Here is a 7,486-nt window from a genome sequence, read left to right as displayed (position 1 = left end):
TTCATGAGCTTGGCTGTTACAAAGATCCAAAGGCTATCATATTCTCCCTCTACAGTTATGTTGACTTCAACATATTTGGCCTCTCTAATAATGACATCTGTGATGTTCAGTCTCTCCAAGGAGAGTCACAAAAGCACCAACCTATGTCACATCCTTACATTACAGAACCAGCCACCTGTGGCCCCAGTTTGAATGCTGATATTGTCACCGCCTCTGGAGGAAAAGTCTTTTTTCTTTAAAAGTGGGTGCTTTTGGTGGAAGCTTCCTGAGCTATCAAGCCATTTATGAAATTGGAGCCAGGGGTCAAATTTTTCTTTTTAAAGATGATAAGTACCGTTTAATCAGTGATTTAAAACCACAGCCAAACTACCCCAAGAGCACACATTGTCTGGGCTTCCCTGAAGCCCAGGAAAAGATTGCTGCTGCTGTTTTTAATCCACCAATCTACTTTTCTCTTTGTGCATAAACATATGGAAGGTGAGATGACAGGAGAAAATTTGCGGACCTTTGTTATTCCATCTTGATTACTGAGAAATTTCCAGGAATTGGACCTACTCCAAAGAATGCAACTGTTTCTTCCAAGGATGTAATCAACTTGAATAAGACAAGCCATCCAACCACATTACCAGAAGTTGGGAAGAAATACTGGGTTTGGCTATTGGGAATGGTGTAAGTAATGGCATGCATCAATTGACTTCATGTTATCCCATATTTACTGCATGTGGGCTTTGTGCCTACTGTGCCTTTATGCAGTGGTATCTTCAAATAATAAGGTAATATCTATATAGAGACTAATAATTATGAAGAATTCAACCTGAAATTTTTATAACATTTTTCAATTTTGAAAAGCCCTCCGGGATATAGTCTCTTCATTTTCCATTTTTCCTGTTAAGTTTGAAAATAGAGCCCATCAAAGGCCAAGAGGAAACCTTTTGGAGAATACTCAGTAAGTTGGTTCTTAAAAGCCTTTGGACAGAGAAATTATAATTATCCCTGTCTGACTTGTCAAAAATTAGGAAATGGTGTTTCAGTGACCATTACAGTTTTCAACAAGGGCATCACTTTAATTAAGATTTATTACAGAGAGGTGACTGGCTGGCTCAGTCATGTAGCATGTGACTCCTGATCTCAGGGTTGTGAGTTTGGGCCCCATGTTGAGTGTAGAGATTAGTTAAATAATAATAATAATAATAATAATAATAATAATAATAGTAAATGCAGAATACAACTTGGAACTGAAGAAAAGTTGCAATTGTGTAAACAAACTATTTAAATAGTGACAATATAATTTTATTCTATTTCAGGATTGATTCTCTTAATGTTACCCATAAAGTATACATGAATTAAAACTTTGAAAGAAAAAAGCCCCACTGAATCAGTGTTCTGTTTGGATCCCCTAATTCTGTCAACATCCCCTTGGCTTTGACCTCTTTGGATTCCCAGTTCACCCCTGGGCCTCTTGTAGCCTCAGCCCCACCAATGGCCAACTTTGGCCTTTGCTGGTGGACAGCTCCCAGTGAGGTACTCGCCGGACACACCTCCACGACCATCTCACCTGCGAGGCAGTGGCAGGAAACAACTGGATTTTGGCCTTGTAGTTTAAGACTCAGGCAGCTGTGGTGACCACAGTAAGGCATTTCATACAATGGCCATGATCTGATGAAAGATGCAGAATAGAAAATGTGAAAGGCCTTTGGGGGGCTACGCGCTGGTCAGTTCACCTGGAACAGATGGTTTGCAGCAGGGAACACTGAAGTAAGGCAGGAGGAGCTCAGAGTTCTACCAATGGAAGCTTCTAGATGCTAAGCTGAGGACTGAACTCAAGGCCCTTAAGACCCAAAGGTACAACAGAACTGACTCTCAACCTCTAGGTATCATAAGAAATAAAACTTTAGGGGAAGAAAGGGGTTAACCATTGACATCCAGGTCCCCTTCGTACTTGCTGAATCTTTTTGCCCAGTTTTACAGTCAGACCGTTTGGGAAGGAAAGGAGCACAAGTCAGGTATGGTTAGTTGGTTCTCCTAATATGGGAGGCAAACCTACCTGTCCCCAAGTTTACATAACCAGAGACTCTTAGAGGGAGAAAGGGCCTTAAAGTCCTTACACCACACCCTCACCCATTGCTTAAAAACCTGCTCCATCAAATAGCTGGGCATGGGGCCCAGGCTTGAATCAGTGCCGGCCGGCTCCTGACTTCCCAGAGCAAACTTTACCTGCATGCATCTCGGCTCGTTCAGCCTCCCCTGGGCCACAGAGAGCACTGGGGATCCCTTGCTCACACACGGTACCTCCACAGTTCTTCCCTTCCCTCTCACTTCCCTAGCGTGAGTATCCCCACGTTCCCGCAGCATTTCTCATGCATTTGGATCTCCTCTCATTCTCATTTCTGTCCTTGTAATGTCTTTATTTATAAAGAGGGATGTTTTCTAGGTAAGGAGTAAAGAATGCATTTATATAGCTTTTTTTTTTTTTTAAATTTTGTGAGCTATAATAGACATACCATAAAACTCATCCCTGATCATTTCAAACACACCCATCCTTCCAAGATTTCCTTGTGTTAATATGCACAGTTTGCACAATTAATCCCCGTTCCCACCCCCAGCTCTAGGCAACCTCTGATCTGATTTCCATCTCTGTAATTTTGGGGTTTTCTAAGGGCTGCTTTTTATACAAAAAAATTTTTTTTTCCTATCAGCCATCTGAGAGCCCGTGAAACAGTTATGTATTACAGAGCATTCCTTTAAGAGAGCCTTTTTAAAAAATTAAGAAAAAAATTTGCCTAGAGATGCACATAGAGTTAATAACAATTCATGAATGATTGTTCCAGGGTGGGTTATTATATAATTTATCTTCCTAATCACTAGAGTCATCCAAATAGTACAACCAGAGGCTCTCCCAAAATATCCCCTGGAGCTTTCTTCCAAATATAGAGTACTGAATGGACTATCGATCCACCCAGCACGGCACTTTATAAGATTCTGATGTCTTGCCTGGGGTCATGGGATGAGGCCAAGCCCTGGCTCTGCTTTCCTCCTTCCTCTCACAGACCCTCCAAGTTCCAGCCCGCCCTTGTTTGTACCTTCGAGCCTGCAAGGAATGCCTTGCCTCCCCCCAACCCCGCGACTCGAATCCAACCCACTCTTTGAGATCCAGCCCAAGTCTCTGATGCCTTCACTGACCATGCACTCCACGACCTTCCCGTGCTCAAATACCACATATTTCAGCTGCTTGTGACACTGTCTGTGGCCATCAATGGCTTGGGAGTCTGACCCCGGCATTAAACCTCCCTCACAGTTCTCACAGTGTTAGACAAATGGGCTGTCCTGACCCTTGCCCCTACCCCTCACCCCTGATTTCTCCCTCTTTCGAGCGCCCCTGTCTTTGAACTTCTGCCTTATTTCATCGTCTTTTGAGTGCTTCATTATGTTGCCATGTGGGCAGTTCCTCACTCATCTTCAAGTCCCTCTTCGGGGCCCAACACAGTGCCTTGTACATAATAATAATAACCACCACCCACCCTGGCAGGTGGCTTTGCAGTCTTGGAAGTACTTTTATCGCTCTTCTGTGAGTTGGCCCCATGCAATCCCATGATAAATGTAGGATTATTCTACTCCTTTAACATACAAGAAGTCTGTACCCGGGGTCCTGGCTTCTAAGATATTCTGATGCAAAGTGCCAGCACTCTGGTACATCACTCTACAGCTCAATAAATCTTTGTCGAATTGATTTAATGTTACTTGGTTGGCCGCGTCGATATGAATGAGGGTACAAGAAGTAAGGAGCAGAGTTGGGTTGTTCTTTGTTGTAGCTTTTGTTGCTGTTCACATATACATTATATACTAAGCCCATGTATTCATTCAACAGACAAGTACAGAGGGCCAACTACGGTCCAGTGCCAGTCATTGGCAATGCCGATGAACTCGCTCTCCCGTTGCTTGTTGTGTTAGGAGGGAGACACACAAGTAAACCATAAATGGAAATATAAAAACATATCGTGTTAGGACTGTGGGAACCTAGATGGGGCCTTGAAGTCAGCTTGGGGATGTCAGTGAGGGTTTCTCAGCAGGGGTTTCTCCTGAACTGAGTCTTGAAAGGCAGGTAGGAGTTAGGGTTTTCTCGAGAGAGAGCAAGGAATGTCCTGGCTTGATAACAGACAGGCATGCATACTGTGGGAAGGCGGGGTGAGTGGTGAGGGTCCGATTTGCTCCAGGTCAAGCACAAGTTTTAGCACAGTAGGAGGTAAGGTAGTCTCATGGTTAAAAGCTTCAACGTTGGAGGCACGTAGGTGACTCAGTGGGTTAAAGCCTCTGCCTTCAGCTTGGGTCATGGTCTTAGGGTCCTGGGATTGAGCCCTGTGTTGGGCTCTCTTCTCAGTGGAGAGCCTGCTTCCCCCTCTCTCTCTCTGCCTGCCTCTCTGCCTGCTTGTGATCTCTCTCTGTCAAATAAATAAATAAGATCTTAAAAAAAAAAAAGCTTCAACGTCAGGTGAACTTCAATTATTTTCATTTTTATTATTTTATTTTTTAAAATTAAAAAAAATTTTTTTAAAGATTTTATTTCTAAGTGATCTCTACACCCAGTCTGGGGCTGGAGCTCACAGCCCTGAGATCAAGAGTTGCTCTTCTGATGGAGTTGGCCAGGTGCTCCAGATGCGCCTCCATTTTAATCTCACCTCTGTCATTGATGAGCCGCGTGACTGTGACCAAGCCATCTAAGTTCATACTTAGAACCTTAGTTTCCTTATCTATGAACTAGATAAAGGTCCTCTCTCACCAACCGTTGTGAGGAATGTGAGGGAGACCAAAGGTGAGGTGCTTGGGTAGCACAGTGATCGGCACACTGGGAGCCCCCAATAAATGAGAGAAGACAACATTTCTCAAAAGATAGATAGGGATTGTCCTTTGGGTCATCATTAAGAGATGGAATTAGCAAGAGAGACTGGCTGTGCCAGCCGCTACCTTGCCCTGTGCTTCCTCAGAGAAATATTGCTTCCCCACCTCACAGGGCTGAACAGGCCCACCTCTGCCTGGAAGAGCCCATGGTAGCAGGGAGAATGGGGGGAGGCAAGAGAGAGAACCAAAGCTCAAGACACACAGGCTGACCCACTGAACCAAGATCCAAAACATAACACTGAGGGTAAGGACCCAGGAAGTTGGTGACCTTAGGGGAAAAAAGAAACCTGTAAGATTCAAAAGCAAAATGTTCCTCTTCCACTGAATTTATGGAAAGCTTTTGCTATGTCTCTCCGTTAACAAGAACGTTGGCACCACGGTTCTGGAGTTTGGGGCCTCATTCCCCTTGTGTGTTTCCTCCCGGGTGGTTTATTTTTCCCAGTTTGCAACACGCTGTCCCATATAGTGTCTCATTTAAAACTCACAGGAAGCCGTGACGTTAGGCTGTCATGACAACGAGGCTGCTTCATTTTGCAGGTGAAGAAACAGAAAGCCAACTGCTCCGAGTCGAAGTGGACAGAGATCATCCCAATGTAGAGATTCTTATAAAAATATCCCCCAGCTACATACACCAAACAGAGCACACAGGCCAGGTTCCTACAAAGAGAAAATTCTTTGAATCAGAACAAGGACGGCAAGGAAGGCCAGAAGCAAACAAGCACGTTCCTAGCTATCATTGCTGAGTTTATGGTTCTTTTTTTTTTGGACTTTCTTGAGTTTATGGCCCTTGAAACACATCTGCTACCAAAGGCTGCAGAGGGTAAACACATTATGTCCAGGAAGTACCAGATCACTGAGGCCGGCGCTCGACCACAAGTATGTGAGCTTGAAAAGCCTGTCTCGATCAGAAAGACTGGAAAGAAGATCTACTTTGGCTGGTCTTCAATGTGCTTTCTTGGCTTTAGTTTAAAATGTTTTCTTCCAGGTTTCTTGAGATGCAGTTGACAAGCAACGTTGTGTAAGTTGAAGGTGGAGGAGAGGTTGGCTTGATACACCTTGCAAAATGTTTACCTCAGTAAGGTCAGTGAGCACGTTGTCCCCCTGATGTAGTGACCACTTTGTTGTTAGGGTAGGAACAATTAAGAGCTACACTTACAGCAACTTTCAAGTGTACAATACAAAATGTTTTTAAAAGGATAATTTGTGGCTTCAGCAGTTTAGGAGATGCCCTGTGATATGGTCCTAGGGACACATTACGGAAAAATCTATTTCAGCAGCAGTTAGAATGGGGGCTTCATAGGTATCCCCAGTGTTTCTATTTCTGTGGCCCACACTGTGCGATAATCAGTGCCTTCTAAAACACTCAACATGTTTGTCTCCTATAATCCTCACCCTAAATGTAGGAGTTGAGAATTTTTATCTCCATTTCCAGATAAGGAAACTGAGGCTAGAGAGGCTGTGTCTTCTCCCATGTCACAGAACAGATGTGTGGTCAGGAGGGGATTCCAAACCAGGTCTGTTTTTAAAAGCTAGGGCCCATTCTCTTTCTCCTCCATTCATTCTCTCTCAAGGAATTTAGCTCTTGAATAGAAACTTTGTGTCACTCTTTTATTGTTCTTTGATTTTCCCACCTTGGAGAATGATGATTAATTTTCTAAAAATAGGACTAAGTCTCATTGAGGAGGCAATACTTGGCCATCACAGTGCTAGGTACTTTCGACGTGGTAATTTAGGAGATGGCGATTGTTGGTATGCTTTTTCTGCTTGCCTCCATCATCGGAAGCAATCCGGAATGAAACAGAAGTACATTAAGAATGAGTAGAAGCCAATCACTTCCACTCTCCTCCCCCAAAGCAACCACTTTTAATAGATTTGTGGGTATTCTCTTAGATGCGCTCCTTAGCACTTAAAACCATGAGTTGAGGACAGATACAAACGTACTATGGTATTCCCATTTACAGATGAGGACAGAGGTTCAAAGAGGTTGAGCAACTGCCCAGGATGGAACTGTAGGCAAGTGACAGAGCCGGGATCACAAGCCAGGTCTTCAGACGCCTGGCTCACGGCTCAACCCATCACCGCTCCCACCAACCTGAGGTCTCAACCCAAGAGCCACATGGAACGCTGCTCCGGGGCCAAGAGCTGGCTTAACTCTCCGCAGAGTACATGCTATCAGATAAACTGCTTAGGATTCCTTGTGGACTTTGGTTTGTCTGTTTGAGAAAAGAAGGTAAACATGCCTTCACCCTACTTTAGCCGCAGGGGTGCAGAGAGAAGGGAGTACATAATGTCTGTGGCACACGCCCTGAGCTCCTAGGAAGAAGGCTCTACTTGGATGCAGAGCTGTTGAGGCGGGGACACACCGTGCTTTCATGCAGACATGCCTATGCAGCCTCCTTTGGAGAGGTGCAGCCCTTGTTCTAGGGTTTCTTTCCAGCTGACTCATCCTGTGACCTTGAGAAAGTTCCCTGTCTCTCTGCACCTTTGTTTCACACTCCGCTGTAAACCAGGGCTAATAATACTTCCTACCTCGTTCATAAGATAGGAAATGAACACACAAGTCCATATAGCACATTCCTACCTAGCTGGGATC

The 7,486-nt window shown here is 44.3% G+C and overlaps 1 long non-coding RNA gene across 1 annotated transcript; it reads left to right on the top strand.

The window, feature by feature from the left end:
* The first annotated feature begins 209 nt into the window (after positions 1–209).
* On the top strand, positions 210–7,074 carry LOC101686221. Its single transcript, XR_001181220.2, has 4 exons — positions 210–669; positions 5,431–5,769; positions 5,879–5,973; positions 6,855–7,074. It is a non-coding gene; the product is annotated as an uncharacterized LOC101686221 (long non-coding RNA).
* The last annotated feature ends 412 nt before the right edge of the window (positions 7,075–7,486 follow it).

The sequence above is a fragment of the Mustela putorius genome, unplaced genomic scaffold, assembly GCF_011764305.1.
Source record: "Mustela putorius furo isolate JIRA1106 unplaced genomic scaffold, ASM1176430v1.1 tig00003937_pilon_pilon_pilon, whole genome shotgun sequence".
NCBI classification, from domain to species: domain Eukaryota; kingdom Metazoa; phylum Chordata; class Mammalia; order Carnivora; family Mustelidae; genus Mustela; species Mustela putorius.
The sequence above is the reverse complement of the archived record's forward strand: the minus strand, read 5'-3'. Positions and strand labels throughout refer to the sequence as shown.